General features: G+C 36.8%; 1 protein-coding gene and 1 pseudogene across 2 annotated transcripts in view; one reads left to right on the forward strand and one right to left on the reverse strand.

Moving 5' to 3' along the window:
• Positions 1-19,665, reverse strand: part of KCNIP4 (potassium voltage-gated channel interacting protein 4) — a 1,209,336-nt gene that overhangs the window by 992,357 nt on the left and 197,314 nt on the right. The window lies entirely within an intron of this gene.
• On the forward strand, positions 15,650-19,444 carry LOC104651302 (large ribosomal subunit protein eL18-like; annotated as a pseudogene).

Below are 19,665 nucleotides of genomic sequence, written 5' to 3' on the forward strand. Positions count from 1 at the left end.
TCTTACCTTCTCTGTAACTGAAAACAGAGGACACCAAAACAACTTTCTTTTGCAATACTGTTCTTCATTGGTGTCTATTTCCCCTTAGAACAGTTCAATATCAATTGTTAAATTCTGATGAAGACTGTTTTTATTTTGCTCATTTCAAGTTACAAGCAAAGCACCTGGCACATAGCAGGTACATAATAAATGTTATAAAATTGATTTACTAATTAATTAATTGTGTCTCTTCTGTACTAAAAGAGAGATAGCACTATAATAATGAAAAATAAATTCTGTTTCTGGAGTAATAAAATGAAAGGAAAAATATCACTGACGTGTACTGCTTTAGCAATATGTGTTTTCTTAATCTACAGCAAACAAATGTTATGTAGGTTAAAGGTATACATATGGAAATAGTTTGATTCCTATCAAGTCTATTTGCCTAGAATCTATACAGTAGGAAGTCTAAGGATAGCAATATTATGTCTCATAACTTCATTAATTTTGATGCTTAGCTCCAAAGCAGCTAGGACATCAGTGTACTGTTAGCCTGGAGATGTTTACTTCTCCTTTCAGACTCCTCATGGATACATAACAAATCAGTACTACTGAAATGAGTTGCTTCTGGGGCAAGGAATGAAACAGTTGTTCCCTCAATAGCCAGCTTCAACAGCCTTTACAGTCTCTCAAAGAGGCATGTCTTCTGCTTACTAATAAACTGTATTTTAAGCAGCCCAAAAAAGCAGCATATGAAACACTAAATGTGGAAGTGTCTAGACATAAAGATGAGTCTCATATAGCAGAGGAGGGTGAGTAATATTTTTGTCAAACTATGGGATGGCCTAGAACACAAGTTAGAGTCATAACAAGACAGAAATTCAAACCTAGGAATGTGTTCAAATGGTCCTGGAGAATACTGTCATTTAGGCCAGCAACATTTGAGTCTTGCTTTCAGGAAATGTTTGCTAAGACCTTAAGATTAGATTCCATGTCCCTGTAAATACCCTTATCTCCACATGTTTTCAGAAACAAATTGTTTATCACTCTGCACTGTAATTGCTTCCTTAATTGTATACTTCCCTCCTCAAATGTTTGCTCACTGAGAAAATATCCTGTTTACCACCATTTATATAGTTGTGAGCACACTGCCCAATACAAAGCAGATAAGCAATACGTATGGCTTCAATCGAGGGATCAATTCTGATTTGTGTCAATCATACACAAAACATAGCTATACATTCTAAATTATCTTTCTGTAGGTTTGGGGAAGTCGATTCTTTTATGATTATGAGGGGAAATCTATTTCCCCCTAGCCATAGTCTTAATGTATCTAGGGAAGAGGAATTTACATATTATGTTTGGCACTACACAGTGCAAAAATGCTGGTAATCTGATCACTTATTTCTCAAATGTTTTTGTTAGTACTCTAAAATACTGAAACACACAGAGTGCTCACATGTGCTGTGTATACTCTGAATGTGTTCCTCCAAAATTCATGTTGGAATCAAAGACCCAATGTGATAATATTAAGACATGGGACTTTTAAGAGATGATCAGGTCCTGAGGACTCTTCCTTTCTGAAAAGGAATAGTACCTTTACACAATGCTTCAGGGGGGATGCTTTTCTCTCTTCATTCCTTCCACCAAGTGAGGACAGTCTTCATTCCTTCCACTATGTGAGGACACAGCAAGAAGGTACCATCTTAGAAACAGACAGCAGCCCTCAAAAGACACAAAATCTTCTGGTGCCTTGGACTTGGACTTGCCAGCCTCCTGAACCATAAGGAGTAAATTATATATGACATATTCAAACTGTATTGCTTTGTTACAGAAGCACAAACAGACCAAGAAAATACTGTACATTTAAAATGGTTATTTGTGACTTGGTGTGGTGGTGGTTCAGGCCTGTAATTCCAGCACTGTGGCAGGCCGGGATGGCTGGATACTGGAGGTCAGGAATTTGAGACCAGCCTGGCCAACATAACAAAAATCCATCTTCACTAAAAATACAAAAATTAGCCAGGCATGGTGTGCTCACCTGTAATCCCAGATACTCTGGAGGCTGAGGTAGGAAAATCGCTTGAATCTATGAGGCAGAGGTCGCAGTCAGTTGAGACTGCACCACTGCATTCCAGCCTGGGCAACAGAGCAAGACTCCATCTCAAAAAATTAAAATAATAATAATAAATAAAATCGTTATTTGCCTTTGTTCAGCCTCTTTTTCAGAACAGCAGCCTACACACAAGCCACAACCTAAAATGTAACTAATACAGAGGCCAGGCATTTCTTGCACACTTTTTCATGTGGTATCTAATACTACACTGTGCTAGTCTCGCTCCTACCCAAATGACTATGCTGTCTGTCTTCTGGACTCCTGTCTTTCAAATCTCAGTCTCAGCCCTCTTTTCTTCTCCATGTATACCACCTTTCCAGGTAATTTCATCCCAGTAAACACTGACAATTTCCAAACATAAATCTCCAGCCTGAGTCTCTTCCCTGAACTCTAGACTCATCTATCAACACAACCAACTGAATGCACAAGGAGCGTCTCAAAAGTAACCATACCAAACTCCAAATGTCTCCTGTCCTCAACTCTGTTCCACACAAAGTCTTATCCATGTAAATGCCAGTACTGTCCTTCCAGGTGCTCAGGTTAAATCAAATAAGCCTTTTTTCTCCTACTCCACATTGAACCCATCAGCAAATGATGTTGGCTCAATGTTTGAAATTAAAGTATTTCCTACCATTGCCACCCCAAAACTGCAGGCCAAGCTGCTGTGATTTATGACCTATTTATTGCAGTAGCCTCTTCACAGGGTGTCTGCTTCTGCCCTTGCTGTCTTACAGTCTATTCTTAATGCAACAACCAGAGTGATCCTTTTAAAAAATAATTCAAATCATGCCACACCTCTGCTCAGGTCTCTCCAGTGACTACCCATTCCATTTAGAGAAAAAGCACTTAACCCACCTACATCATTTGTTTCTCTGATTCCTCTCTGATCTCATCTGGACAACTGGCCTCTTCTCCACTCTGGATCACAAGGACTCAACATGCCTTTCTCATGAGTTTGCCTTCGAGGGTTCTCCCCGTGGAAGCCCTTCTTAAGGACATCTCTATGTCTCATCATCTTACTACCCTCAGACCTGAGCTTACGATTCAACTTTTCAATAAGGGTTTCTAAGACCACCCTATTAAAAATAAATTTCCTCACAGTAGATTCTTCCTTTCCTTTATTTGGTTTATTTTACTCCATAATTTCTTCCAGTATGATGCCACTTATATACACACTCATGCATTCGTGTGCACGTGCACAGAACACAGTCTTGTTTCTTGCATTTATTTGTTGGCAAATTATGTTTCTTTGCAAATAATGATCTTCCCTCTCCTCCAGAACCTAAACTCCATGATGCACAGACTTTAATCTTTGTGCTGAGTGGTTTAATCTGAGCACCGTCTATAGGGTTTTCCCAACCCACACTGAATACAATTTTAATTTAAGAAAACTTTGTAGATGTATATATGAATAGGAATCATTTGGGGTCTAGGTTGCCTTTTGCTTAGTCACTTTCCACCAACAATATCCTAATTGACACAGAAAACTTCTTATTTCATTATTAGAAACACTTTTGCATTCAATTTGCCAGGCTTAATATAAATTAAAAAGGAACAAAGAATACACTAGTGACTACTTAGAAAGATGCTGCTATAAATCTCTGGCCCCAGTAGTAACCTAGGGAATATAATTTGTTGGAAGCATATTATTATTCTGGAAGCAATACTTTCAGGTAAGATGCAAGACTGTGACAAGAATTTCACCATGTCCTTTCACATTAATGCAGAGTAAAAAAGATTTTTGTCATATTCTATGGAGCTTCAAGTGTTTCTTAAATGAAAAAATGCATGAAATAAATAGTAATACTGCTGTGAATAAAATGAATTAATACAAGAATTCTAAAAGCAAAGGCATGACTCTGCCTCATTCCAATGAATGTTTCCTGTGAGTGTACACATGAAACAAAAAGTTTTGCAAACTTTCATTTTGATCAGGAAACTATTTATATTGACAGTTGTTTTATTTATAAATGAAATACATATTTCATACATTAAATTTTCTAATTTCATTTGAATCTTTTACAAAACATAAACACATTTTATAATGTATGGTACATTATAAAACTTGTCTTGTTTTAAAAGTATGCAATGCATAAAGTTTAATAAATCATAAATCAGATATGATGTGTGACTCATTAATAACAATTGGTTTAGAAAACTCTCCCTGAAGCAGACATTGTTGGCTTGCTTCTCAGTCTCAGGAATTACTGTTTTTCAATGCCTGATGTTCAATGTCTGAAAACAGTTCTTTTATGGTTTTGCTTGTTCATCATTTGTTTCAAGTGGGAAGTTAATCTAGTTCCTTGCTAGAAGAAGATGTCAAAAATATTCAGTATTGCAACACAGATATATAATCATTTAGAAATGAATGAAATAAAACAAGTGTCTGGCTCAATATCACCCAGTGATACATTGGGACAGGGAGATCAACAGCCATATCCCAGATCTTAAACATAGTAATACGCTGCTTCTTCTTAAACCTTCGTTAGCATTTGCAACTTAGTAATATAATTTTTCAAATTAAAATCTCTTTTTATCTAAACTCTGACCTCTTTGGAGGAAATAATTCTGTGTTGTGTTTCACTCTAAGTCCATGTAATAAGTGCTGGCGCACACTCAGGACATGCTCGGGAATGAATGATGGCAGGTAAGCGAGCAGCTCACTGGGCTGGTTCTGGTAAAGCACCAAGTCACGCCAATGACAGCCAGACAGGATATATATTGGGGTGAGGGCTTCACAAGGAAGGCTATGAAGCTTGGAGATATTAAGATACCATAATGAAACAAAGTTTCATGAGGGAAAAAAAAAAAACTAAATAAAACATTGTAATGGGTAAAGGGGGTATAGGAGTCACAAATGTGCCAGTTAACTTTATTTAGATACCTGCTCAGCTGAAATGTTATTTTGATTCAGATTTGTTCTGAAACAGCCATCTGTTCAGGATCACAAACATACACTGAGAGACACTACTAGATAGGTCACTTGAATCTAGTTATTGTACAACTGAAGAATCCATTCTGGGATGCATGCAGTGGCTCACACCTGTAATCCCAGCACTTTGGGAGACCAAGGTGGATGAATAGCTTGAGCCCAGGTTTTTGAGATGAGCCTGGGGAACCTGGCAAAACTCTATCTCTACAAAAAATACAAAAAATTAGTCATGGATAGTGATGCACTCCTGCAGTCCGAGCTTCTTGGGAGGCTGAGGTTGGAGAATCACCTGAGCCCAGGAAGTAAAGACTGCAGTGAGACTTAATCATGCCACTTCACTCCAACCTAGGCAGATGAAGTAAAAACCTGTCTCAAAAAAAAATCCATTGTGACAGTAGACATTAGCTATGTAATTAAATCCTCCAAATGACAGAAGCCCATTATTGGTAAGTAAGGCTGTTCCATTGTTAGACAATTTTAACTGGTAGAAATCTTCTTTCTCATATTATCTTGCTTCTCACATGTCAACAGAAGGTATGTATACAGAGAGAAAGAGAGAGAGAGAGAGAGAGCGCTATATACAAAAGATATAGCAGATCTCTGTCACGATGTTTAGACATAAAGAAATGTACTTTCAACATGGTAGAGGATGAAGGAAGAAGTGGAGGAGGGGTGAAATGATCTAAAAGTAAAATGTTTCTATGAAGAGTAGTTCACTCCTAATCACACTGTATTTTAGGTGGACTAGAAAGTTATAAGAATATATGGCGAAACAATATGCCAGAAATGCCACGCTCATTTACATCTCCAAGTTATTCTTCAATTAAGACATTTTTTATTGCCAGCTCAATACTTCACCCTGATATCCTGAAGGCTTAAAAACTGAAAATTTTACTGATCTTCAAAATCCAGTCAAAGATTGGGTTATTAGGCCTTTATGGGAACAAGTCTGTAATGTGCGATGTTTTACATAGTCCTCTGATATAAAGGACATAACTCATGATTAATGTAATCATGTGGTTATTTATACAATATTGTCACTGTATGCCATCAAGAGATTGCTATTTTCTATGTTCTAAAAGAATACCAGACAATTTTGCTATATAGATATGAACCCTCCACCAAAAAATCAGAATAGCTAAGATAACTTGAGAGAAAGGGCAGACCCTAGGGCTCAATGAGAAACCTCAGAATTAGAAGTTGATGTTATTCTTTATTTATTACATATGCTCCAGCTATTCCAATAATTCCAAATATACATAAATTACATATATATTTAATTGAATAAACTTAAATGTATAATTTTGGCTTGGTTTTTAGATACATCATGAGTTGATCACTTACTTCTTCAGTTTATAAATTTTTAAAATATGTTACTTAGTTGTAATATTCCCAGTAATGAGATTGCTTGGAAAATCTACTAGTAAAAATAATGCCTCTTCATTAACTCCCTTTATAAATTCTATTCGATTATGCTTGAAGACCTTTTCAGTGCTACATGCTAGGATGAAACGACATATAATTGAGAAAATAAAAAAGACATCAAAACAATAGCTCCAGGTCTTAAAAATGAGGTATTTCAAAGCATACTAAGTGAATGTCCATCTCTCCTTAATTACTAAATTCAATTCCAGAGAAGTGAGAAAGCAGAGGTGTAATATTGATGATCACCCATTGTGTTCTTTCTGGCTACTCTAACACTCTGCACTTTAATTTCCACAATAACTCTAAAATATCTAATCTTGCCCAAAGTCAACTGAGCTGTTTCACAGCAGGAAGGAACCTAACGCAGAGCTGCACAGCCAGAACCCGGAGGCATCCTACCACACACTGATGCCTCCCAGAGCCTGCTCCTAATGAAGAGTACCTGTTGCCACTCTCCTCGTCCCACTCCAACTCTGATTTGGGGTATTCAGTTCTTGCCTTGGCTATGACTGCCTCAATATATTCGCCTCTTAAGGTGGCATCAGGGGAAGGAGAATACCAGTGTTGAAAAGTGATAGCCTGCCTGAAGATGTCTGCTCAGGCTCTGAGGGGTAATCAGGGTCCAAATCATATAAGTAAATGAAAGAAATTTAATTTAAAAAAAGCTTCACACCTACTCCAATAATAAAATATTGCTCTTCTATTTCTACTTTATTTCTATATAATTTCACTTAACCAAAATTACTTAAAAGGTATATTGATATTAAAGATAACATGTTTCAAGAGAAAATTAAACTTCCTATTTAACTTTTAACATAAAATAGAAAGCTTTCACGAACTGTGCTCTCCCCAAGCAGGAAAGTATTAATCCCAACCCTGAGCAAGAGGATAAGCTTTTAATTGGGCACTCATGGTTGCTTTTATCTTTGTGTTTTATATTTCTCTTCATATTTTATAAGCCAATTCCAATTTTTACTCCAGTACCCTGTTGTAATTAATAATATTTTGTAATTGATAATCCTTTATATTCAGATTTCCTGTTCAAATTACTATGTGGTTTCTATCTCCTGATTGGGATATGACTGATACGCATCATGAACTGAATTTGTAGAACAGTGAATTGTATAAAGATATAGATACAGATATATTACTGGGGGATTTCTCAGAAGGTCTCAAGTATATTAATACATGTTACAAATGTAATAGAAGAATATATTATATACAGAATTTCACAAACTTGTACAAATATAGATACACACATATATATACACACCATGGCACAAGAGTAGTGCTCTGTGGGGCATATATTGGAACACAAGATGTCTGAAACTACAGTCCAGCGAAATTCCACCTAGTAGGATTTTGAAGACAATGCATGCCCATGGGAAATAGCAAGAACAATTTTGTAAGTCAGTAATTTTCCCTTTTGATAAGAGGAGCTGTGGAATGATGTCTTTGAATATGTTCCTGTCCTTAAGCATCTGAGCGAGAAAACACTTGGTCATGAATATCCATGTCTTGCTACAGCAGGAAAAGTAGACATTCTTACGGGGAATGGGGAGAATAACTTTTCCAGGGCATATAGCAATATCTTAAAAAGGGAATGGAAAAAATTTCTCCCATTTTAGAGATTCTATTTCATATTTCCTACTTAATAAATCCTTATTCAGAAAGTTAAGCCACTCCCATCAATGTGTACGTCATCCATGGAAAGTTGGAAACATAATCAGATTTTTATCTCTTTGCAAATTTAGACAGTATCATTCATGAAAAGACCTTGCAGAGTTCTCTGTTTTTAGAAATACATGACTTAAGCAGTAAGTGTCAGACACTATCAGAGCCTGGGGCTGTGACATGCTGCAGGACAGGGCGCTGGTAGGAGATTTTATTACCTTTTATGTACATTCCCCAAAATGTTGTTAAGAAAATGTAATTACCAGTGGGGAGGCTCATTTATCTAAATTATTCTGGGCTACCAAAGAAACCTGACATGTAAACAATTTAGATAAGGATTCTAATAATCTAGCTCTACCAAGTGTCTGCAATCTGTCACTCAGTGCACTCTTATTCTTAGGTGGAACTGTCTGTTGTCCTTGAAGTGCTATTTTGGAGGAATGTACATTGGGAAGACAAATGTGACTCAGTATCAAGATAGTGAATTTTAATAAAGCTAAATAATGTACAAAACAGTGAGATTTTCACCTACTAAAAGGAAAGTAGAATGCAGTGGAATTCAAATAACTGGCATTTTTCAATCCAGGGAACTCACTGAAATAGAAAATATAAGATCATAGAAGCTTCAGAAAAATAATTTTGGATTTATCATACTGGTATTTGAGTTAGAAGTAAAACAATCAATGCGAACTCTTAAATAATTTGAGCCACTATGTTTTGACCAATACTGTGCTGTGTGAAAGAAATACAAATAAAGCACAAGATAAAATTGCTACCTTTAATCACTTGCCTCAATGGTAGAAAACAATTTTTACAGTGGTTATAAATCTAAAATACATTATTAACATAAGCAAAGGTATGATAAAGTTTTGAAAGTACAACAGAATTTTCAAAAGCTACAATCCAGGTCTTGAATGTATATTTGATTCAAGATATTTTCTGTAGAAATTGGCATTTACCCAGAGGAGCAAAGCCAGGCACTAAGATATCTTTTTTTTAACAGCTGAGTATTTGCAGTAGGTGAGCTTCACATAAGAGTAATTGCCTGGGGTGGTTCTTTATGAAATGGAATGGCGTGGCCCCTACAAATAAAGATTAGTGTAAACAGAGAACAATAATTTTCTTATTTCATGAAAAAAAAAATGTTTTCATTCATTCATTGTCTCAACGGATATTTGCTGAATTTCCTCTGTATTCCCAGTACCACACAAAACCCCGAGAAATTCAACAGTGAGACAATATCCTTTTCCTTGAGGAGCTCATTGTCCCACAGACAAGCGGATGAGTATAGAATAATCAAAATAAAATTTGATAAGAGCCATAACGGGGCAAGTACCAAGTGTGGAAGTGCAGAGAAAAAGAAGACACTCACGGTGTGTGAGAGCCGGCTCGTAACTGGCTTGTGAGAGCCAATTGCTAAATTTTCAGAAATGTAAGCTACTCACTGAATATAGCCATTATTAAAAATTAAATTGGACAAGTTAAATTCAACAAATTAGATTTAAAATAAAGATTATAAATACTTAAAACTTCATCGCATCCTAATTATTTTACTGCAGCATGATATTATCCGTACATTTTACCTTATTCAGTTCTGTTGCATCTCTATGAGGGAAATGCCATAAAATGGCATACTACTAATGCATCTGTTACCAACTCCGTGTTCACCAGCACCACGCTGGTAGCCTGAAATTTGCTTTAGTGGGAGGATTTGCACTCAGAAGCTCAGCAAAGGCTCCAAAATAGAGATTTATTGTTGTTTTTGTTTTTCTACAGAGAGCTGTTGTTCAACACCTATCAGCAGGCCACTGGGAACACTTAACCTAGATCACTACCTACTCCTGGTTAGATAACACTTCCTGGCAGAAGAGGAAGTAAAGATAAGTAAAATTTGCCACACAAAGAAGGGGAACTAGCTTGCATAAACAAAAATCCAAACTAGAAACATCTTTGAAGTGATTCTAACTTCTCTACTCTTCCAAATGTGATAATTTGCTATCATAGTCATGATAGCTGTCCACCTGTATTCTAGTTTTCACTTTCAGAGCCCTTATGGAACTGCATTTTTCAGCCTCCTTGAAGTCATGCAAGGCCATGTGACTTGAAAACGCAAGAAGAAATGAAATCAGTCATTTCAAGGTTAAAGCTGTGAGAGACAGCATGTGACTTAGTGTGCTCATTTAACCTTAATGTGGTGACTGTGGAAGCTGTCAGCCTGAGTCCCTGGCCTTTAATGAGCAGTCTTTGAACTCCTACATACATTGGTTATTATACTAAGCAAGAAATAAACTTAGATTTATCATGTATACTCAGCAAAAGGAAACCGCTGAGATTTGGGGTTATTCATCATGCCAGCATGATGGGCCCAACCCATCTCTGTTCACCTCCCTATTAATCTCTCACTAAAACCACTATACTAGCCACTTCCCTTTGTTTGGCTAGTCTCAGCTTCCCTCCATCTGTCCTCTGCACTGTAGAGCATTAGGTCCCTCAGATACTCTTCTACTTAAACATCTTTAAAGTATCCTCATACACACAGAAGAAATTTACACAATTTAGAATGGTATATTCAACATGTCCTTCATGATCTGTCCTCTAACAGTTGTGTCATAATCACACTGAACTAGTCACTTTCTCAAACAGTTTTCCTGGCATCAGAACGCGCAAGCCTTGAGACTTTATGCTATCATCCCATTCCTCCTTTTGACAAACTCAAACTTAAAAATCAAATACCAATTCTTACGTCACTTCATAAGTGAAGCCTCAGGTGACATCAGTTACCTCTTCCCATGCCTGTATTTTTTTTTTTTTTTTTTTTTTTTTTTTGAGACAGAGTTTCGCTCTTGTTACCCAGGCTGGAGTGCAATGGCACGATCTCGGCTCACCGCAACCTCCGCCTCCTGGGTTCAAGCAATTCTCCTGCCTCAGTCTCCTGAGTAGCTGGGATTACAGGCACGTGCCACCATGCCCAGCTAATTTTTTTGTATCTTTAGTAGAGACGGGGTTTCTCCATATTGACCAGGATGGTCTTGATCGCTTGACCTCGTGATCCACCCGCCTCAGCCTCGCCTGTATTTTTAAAAGCACTTTGCTCCCCCTTTCATGACAGCAAGGATCCAATGACATTATAAATCATCCTATGTATTTCTCTATCTAGATTTAACTTTCTGGAATCTATTTTAGTATCCCAGATATTTGACACACAGTACTCATTAAAAGCTTGTGCTGGATATATATGAGTGACTAATCTTTGATTTACTAAATATGGTCAGCTAGAATGGAATTTTCCTATTGCTTTTCTTGATTTTGAGTTTAATTAAGGTTGTATCTTAAACTCCTGCTAGAGCTCTAAAAGGAATTTCTAATCACTTTCTCCAACCCTTTCACTTGAGGGACAGAAACCAAGGCTCACAGATTGTTGGGTGACCTGCTGCCTATCCAGTGACCAAGTCAAAATAAAACCCAAGGTCTTCTCAACTCCAGGTGTCGCCATTTACCTACCTTGAGTGCAATGTCGTACTAAAACGTTATCCGTGTGTGAACTAATCAAAATTTCACGTTCTCATCATTCACATCAAACCGTGCCTGAGAATAGAATCATTGTTTTTCTAGTATTTCTCTATTTATTTTCAAAGGCTATGTTCATAAACATTGCTCTTACCTTTCACATATTCTTTCTGGGGTTTCTTTGGATGGCTCAAAATAAGTCTTGAAGTGGACATTCAATAAAAAGGCAAAAAAAAATTAAGGTAAATTTCAGAATTTCTGAACTGGAAGAGACCAGAAAAATCATCCAGTTGTCAAACTTTCCATTTGACAATTTTTTTTTTTAATGAGATCCTAAAATATAGCATCATTTATTAAAGGCTACAAACTATAGTGTGTTCAAAGCAAGAATGCATTCTGATTTCTCATCTCCCAGGCCGGGAGCCTTCTTCCAGCAGAATGCAGTAGGTTTTTGTTTTTGTTTTTGTTTTTGTTTTTGTTTTTGTTTTGCCAGTAACCATGGCCATTATTGCCTTATAGCTTAGATCCTCTGTTCTGTGGCTGAAATTAAATAACACAAGTGAAATGCTTTTTACTTAAATATAAATGTTTAAAAATAAAGAAAAATATTCTGTAGAACCTAAAACCTAAGTTAATAAAAGGCTTAAAAGTCAAATCTAACAAATTTATTAATATTTTGAAAGGCACATATTTGAAATCTGTTTGTTTTTATTCTTCTTTCTATAATCTACTTGTAGGATTTTAAAAGAAAATCCCACAGTAAGATGTTTATTCAAATAAAACAAGTGAGACAAAGGAAGGAAAGCTGTTTAAATGAAATGGAATGACCTGATCATCCATTCAAGGCAACTGGAGGAGGGATTATAAAGTTCTGTATTTAGTTACATGTTTGAAGTAAATGGAAAACTACTGACTTAATAATTTAAGCCTAAGCAAAATGAATCTCAGTCTTATAAAAGAGAGTCCCTGAAACAAAATATTTAATTCCTAGAAAGCATCACAGTATGAATTTAAGAATATGGCTCAGGCTTGTGCTACATGAATGTTTGGTCAATTAAGAATGTACTTTATGCTTACCTGTGTCCTGCTTTTCACAGGGTCTCTGGTCAAATTAATGTAAAAGCTTTTAAAATGTTGCCTTTAATTCTCATGTATCTAATTCCACCTACTCTTTATGCCACTTAAATGCAATATACTTGTCATAACATCTCCAAATAGCAAAGTCTATGCTTTTGTCTGGTCGTTTCCCCTGTCTTTTATCTTTCCCTCTTCCTTCTCAACTCCAGCAGCATGTATCACCTAGGTTGCTTATTTGGGTTATTAATCTGTAGTCAACCACATAAGATATACAGACATATATGATAATCTAACATTAAACAAAAATGAAAGAATAGAAGAATTTGGAGAATAGAAACTGTGGTTATTGAATAACATTATTATTAGATACAAATATCAATTCAACTTTCATTAAAATCATAGTGAAATCAGAGGCAGGTATTTCAGTTGGAAACAATTAAGGAGTGAAAGATTGTTGACCTATCTTAAGCAATCCTGAGTGCTAGATTGGCTACTACATTTTGCTGAGAAAAGAAAGGAAATGTAAAATTGCATACATAGACTTACTGTAAAGTTAGGTTAAAGCTGCGCATCATAAAATATTGAATTCCCAAATTTGTTTTCTAAACTGAGGAAAGAACTTTCCTTTAATATTTTAATAGTTATTTTCCAAAAACTGTTTATGTATTACCCTAAGACCATACATCTGTGTTATAGAAAGATGCACTAAAATTTGCTCTAAAATGTATTAAACTATATGTTTTAATAAGAATAAAGTATATAATTGCATTGAAACAAATATAAACCCTAAAAACTATCTTCAGGATTTGAAAATTGAATCTATGTTTCAAAAAAGATACTTTTTAAAGCTTACAGCTCTTAGATGGTTTCATCTCTTTTTTTCTTAAAATAATTTAGGCATGATACTGACAAAAAACTTGAGAAAATGATTGTTTTTCAAAGAAGTATTATGAAAATTTATATGGAAAATTTTCTTACCAAAGATACATGACAGTTTCTAATTGTTCCAAATGAATTTCTATGTCATAAAACAACTATTACTTTCAAGAAATAAATGAATTACAAATGCACAGAAAACTCCCTATGCGACCCACACCAGTATGATATAAGGAGAAAATTATACTTGTTAAAATACAGTTATGTCCAAAAATATTTGCCAGGCTGTCTTGAATAGCTCCTTTGAAGTACATCCTTTGTGTCGCCACCTACTTTCTGTTTCTCTCATTAAAATCTCACTTCCATATGCAAAAGAAGAAAACAATGAATAAATAAAAACACTCAAACAAAAGTATCCAAGGGTTGGTTCAGAGGAAAGCCCAAAATACGGTATCTACAAGAAAGCAGAAATTTCTGAATTAATTTGCTTTCATATTCTTTCAACCGTTAAAGCAATTGGTTTTCATCTCTGCATGTGGGCTTAGTCCAAAAGTGTTTCAAAAACACGGATGACACTGCATGCACTTGAGAACTACAGTCAAGCAACTTTTCAAAGACTCAAGAATATATATATACACACATAAATACCTACATAAGAAAATACATGTACATATGTATTGACACATGCATATATACAGTCATAGACATACACAAACATACACATATATAGTTATGGGGGTTTTCAAAAATTAAATATTTAGATATGCACACAAGTATAAAAATGATTATATTCTGGCCGGGCGCGGTGGCTCATGCCTATAATCCCAGCACTTTGGGAGGCTGAGGCGGGTGGATCACGAGGTCACGAGATCGAGACCATCCTGGCCAACATGGTGAAACCCCGTCTCTACTAAAAATACAAAAAAATAGCTGGGCATGGTGGCAGGTGCCTGTAATCCCAGCTACTCAGGAGGCTGAGGCAGGAGAATTGCCTGAACCCAGGAGGCGGAGGTTGCGGTGAGCTGAGATCGCGCCATTGCACTCCAGCCTGGGTAACAGGAGCGAAACTCCGTCTCAAAAAAAAAAAAAAAAAAAAAGATTATATTCTATAGAGGAAACACCTGAAGTCCTGAAACTGAAGTATTTTCAAAGATCTACCCTTTCTCCCTCCATCCATTCCTTCTTTTCTCCCTTCCTTCCCTCTTTTAGTACCTTTCTTCCCTGTCATCCTCCCCCCATTTTCTACCAATTTCTTCTTTCTTTCCACAAGTAAGTATTAATCATATCACAAGTGCCAGCAACTGGTATGTATAGAAGACTCAAGGGTAAGCAATTAGAGAGGAAACCCCTCTTCATAGAGCTTAAACTGTACTAGCGTAAATCCATTGAAAAAATGAAAACCATGGCATTTCAAATCAGACAGATTTACATTCAAATCATAACAACATCACTTATTTCACCTATTTGGGAAATTACTTAACTTTGCTAAGTTTCCATTTGATCAAAAGGAAAGTGACAATAATTTGAATTCCATCATTTATCTTGAGAATTAAATAAAATTGTGAATGAAAAAATCTGGTGGAGAATCTGGCATTTAGCAGGTGTTCAATAAATGCTACATATCTCCTCTCCCCATGCATATTAAACATTAAACTGCTGTTAAACTTAAGTTTCAATGTTGCAGATTCACCGATGATCCAGAAAAGGACATATGTTTAGGATATTACATTGTTCTAAAATAAACATTTTACTCAGAAAAGGTGCTGAAGAAACATCGGTTGAAAAGATGTTGGTGTTACCAAGAAGAGGGAGAGAGAAAATCTGACAGGCGGCGACACAGGGACTTGGAGAGACAGTGTGGAAAAATAAGCCCATGGTGGGCTTATTTTAATAAATATAGCAGATTAAAAGGTGACTGGTTCATGCTTTCTTGTATAAATGAGAGGCACCATTTTGTAATGCTGACATATAACATTTCCAAACCCAATTTTATTTTTTCCATGTTTACGAAGGAGGTGCTTTAATTTACTGGGAAGGCAGCTAGGGCAAGTAGGCCTCCAGCCATGGCAGGTAATAGTCTAGGTTACTATGAAACAAGTTGATGCATGAAAAAAATAGATAAGCTCGAGAGGGAAGAAGGTCCGCTGGAAACACAAATAGCACTGTGGAAACAAGTAACAGAATGCGGGTTCTCACCAGAAAAAGACCTGACCTCTATGAGCACATTGCATATTCCAGAAACCCAAGACATGTCCTGGTCTGTCTTTATTCCCCTTCTATCCCCTGAGGAAGCTTTTATCTCTGGGATGGGCTGGATGATTCTAAATGAGAGGAGAAAACAATGGACTCCAGTGGAACCCAGCATCATCTGTACTTTACGCTTCACCATTCCTTTCTATAAAATTCCGGAAACTCTGACTGAATCCAATAGTCTGCGTTTTATATAGGCAATTTTATGAAAACAGGAAAGCAGAGACATGAGTGGATTTATAGTGGGAGGTAGAGCACTTTCAAAACACTGAGATTTAAAGTGTAAAATCAACTCCTAACTGTTGATATCAATGTAATTGAAAAACACACTAGAAAAAAAGGTTTTGTCACCATAAATAAAAAACTCAAATGCCAGCTTGAAACAGCATTAGTGTACCTAATGAAGAAGATATAGAATAAAAGTCAGATTTCTGTACAGGGCTATGCAAAAATGACACTTCCAAGGTTTTTGTTGTCTAACCATGCACTGCATAGAGAGGAGATCCCCAAAACTAACAGGCTCCCTTACTGAGAGAGTCTCCTTTGCAGATGGATGTGTGAAATGGTCAGGGCTTATTGTCCTTATGTATTAAAATAAGCAATTATTTCCAATCAGACTGATTCTATATTTTCCAAGCAACCTTCCCATCTGCAATTTAGTTCCCTACATGAATTTTCCATTGTGAAGAAAGCAGACAAGGTAGATGAAAACATCTGATTCACCTTACAATTACATTTCTCACTGCAAAGTAGAAAGTTGGCATTTTACTTTATGTTCCTCAGTCTTTTATGAGTTATTCTAAGTATGAATCAGCATTTCAAGTTCCAATTACCCACAACAATGAAAAGATGGAAATACTAAAATATGTGAGATTTAGGGCCAACCAGATGTACTGGCAAATTTGTCAAGTTAATGGTATGTATATGCAAATCATTCCTCAAAGCATGGCAGACATAGAGAAATACAAGACTTAGTCTCACTTCTCAAGGAGTTTCCAAATAAGATGAGGAGGTAAATTACACATACATGGGAAAATAGAAAAGGACATGAAGGCAGTTTGAGGCCCAACAGAATAGGGAGATTTATAAGATACATAAATAGATTAAGAGCACACATATACACCTACAGTGAAAAGATTGGTAGGATATCTCTGGATAGTGGGATATATATGCCTTTACTACCTTTATATTTTCTATAGTACACATGCAGTTGCTTTTATAATAAAAACACTTAAAATGTTATCTGTAGAGAATAATAGGGTACCATAGGCTGGAGCAGGAAGAGTTACATTCAGATTTGCTATAGGTCTACAGAGATATAATCAGTAGTCACCAAGATTAAGTTACCATCAAAAAAACTTATATTAGCTTCCTATTGCTACCAATGAATTATCACAAACTTAATGGGTTGGTTTAAAACAGTCTAAATTTATTATCTCACAGATCTGGAGTTCAGAAGTAAAAAATTGATCTCACTGGGATAAAATCAAGGTATTGGCAGGGTTGCATTCCTTCTGGGGGGTTAGGAGAAAATCTGATTTTTGCTTTTTCCAACTTCTAGAGGCCACCCACATTCCTTGGCTCAGGGTCCCTGTCTATCCTCAAAACCAGCAACGTCTGCTGTAGTCGTTCTCACACTATGTCACTGGGACGTTGACACTTCCGCCTCATTTACTTTTTAACTTACAGAGAAGATTGTGATGACACCAGGCCTACCCAGGAAATATGACCAGGCTCCACAAACTTGACTGCATTCCCAAACTGCAGGACAGTATCTGGCTTATAATGGGCACTAAGTAAATATCTGTTGAATTAATGTATCTTATTGACCTACCTTGTATGTCAATATATTTTGCAACAACAAAAAAATTAAAAACATAACACAGTATTTACAACTTCACAGAAGGTCATTCAAATCTATACTTAAAGTGGTTTTGCAAACTATATTTTCTACTACTTTGCACCAACTTACAGAGGTTCAACTTAGGAGAGATTCCAGAAAAGCTAATTTTATCCCACAAGTGAAAACAGTTTTATGTTTTAAAAAGAACACTACCAGCAAGGGAATGAAAAACACTGCCTTGTAGAAATGGCACTTTTTATTGACCCAACAGCAAAACTAAATGAAGTAAGCATAGAGCTATAGAAAAGGGAGATATGTCTAAATAGATTCTAGAAAGATCTTCCAAGAAATAAAGTAGAAATCTTAGATTAAAAGATCCACAAAGGAGGACTTTAAACATTTGTAAGCAGAAGAATTACAAGTGAAAACAAGAAAAGCCAGAGTAGAATGTTTCTTTCATCTTGCAAGACAAATGTCTTCCAGTTGAAATAAGACTTCAGTAGAATTTCAAAGACATTTAGACATTTAGCAGATTTCATTAAGTAGTAGCTACTCTTTACCTTTAGGTTCTTTGTCTTAATAACTGTGATACTTATGAAACAGAAGATATTTTTAAATGAGGTTATTGTGCCATTTAGACAACATACATTTTCAAAAAGATGTAGTAGCCATAGAAAATAACTTATCTTACTTAAGACAGGTCAAGGCATAAAAGTCTTAAAGGACACTTTACTCTGTAAGTTTAAAATTTACCTACTTTTGTGAGTCTGCATTCTCAAACTTGGAAAATAGTTATATTATACAGATCCACATCAAACCACAGAAAAACTTACAAAAAATAAACTGACAACGTATCAAAGCTCTTAAGGGAAACTGACTTTCTAAGCTTTGAAGCACTGTGAAAACAAAAGCACAGAGGAAAAGGTAAATAATTGTGAAACAATAGTAAACACATACATGCTGGATGGTAAAAAACTAAATCTTCAAAAGGCAAATAACCACTGTGCAACAAACGTAAGAAAGAAACAACAGTAAGTATGTTTAATATAACAGAAGCATGTACAAATTACTAGGAAGAGCCCCAAGACCCTAGTAAATAAAACGGCAAGGAACAGTGCTTTCATTTGCTATGATGCCTAACAAAACACAACAGACCGGGGGAGCTTATACAATAGAAATGCATTTTCTCTGGGCTGAGCAGGAGGCACCATCCTGGGAGCTGACATCCGTCACAACAAGGACAGAAAGGTTGGGCGCAAGGAGCTCAAGAGCCAGGACATTGACCTGAGGCTGTTGGTCAAGCTGTACAGGTTTCTGGCCAGGCGAACCAACTCCACATTCAACCAGGTTGTGCTGAAGAGGTTGTTTCTGAGTCGCACCAATCGGCCACCTCTGTTCCTTTCCCGGATGATCTGGAAGAGGAAGATCCCTGGCCGGGAAATCAAAACGGCCATGGTTGTGGGGACCACAGCGGGTGACGTGCGGGTTCAGAAGGTGCCTGAACTAAAGGTTTGACCAGCCGGCCCGCAGCCGTGTGCTCAAGGCGGGGGGCAAGATCCGTGCTTTGGACCAGCTGGCCCTGGACTCCCCCAAGGGCTGCGGCACCGTCCTGCTCTCAGGACCTCGCAAGGGCTGCGAGGTGTACCGGCATTTCGGCAAGGCCCCGGGAACCCTGCACAGCCACACCAAACCCTACGTCCGCTCCAAGGGTCGGAAGTTCGAGCGCACCAGAGGCCAACGGGCCAGCCAAGGCTCCAAAAATTAACCCTGGATACTACCCTCCTATTAAAAAGGTTTTGGATGCAAAGAAAAAGAAAAAAAAAAAAAAAAAGAAAGAAAGAAACGTATTTTCTTGCAGATCTGGAGGCCAGATGTCCTAGATTAAGGTACTAGCGGGGTTGGTTTCTTCAGCGGCCCCTCTCCTTGGTTTGCAAATGGCCACGTTCTTCTTGTGTCCCCACAGGGCTGTGTTCAGTCTTTGTGCTG

This window comes from Saimiri boliviensis, chromosome 3 (assembly GCF_048565385.1).
Source record: "Saimiri boliviensis isolate mSaiBol1 chromosome 3, mSaiBol1.pri, whole genome shotgun sequence".
Taxonomy (NCBI): Eukaryota; Metazoa; Chordata; class Mammalia; order Primates; family Cebidae; genus Saimiri; species Saimiri boliviensis.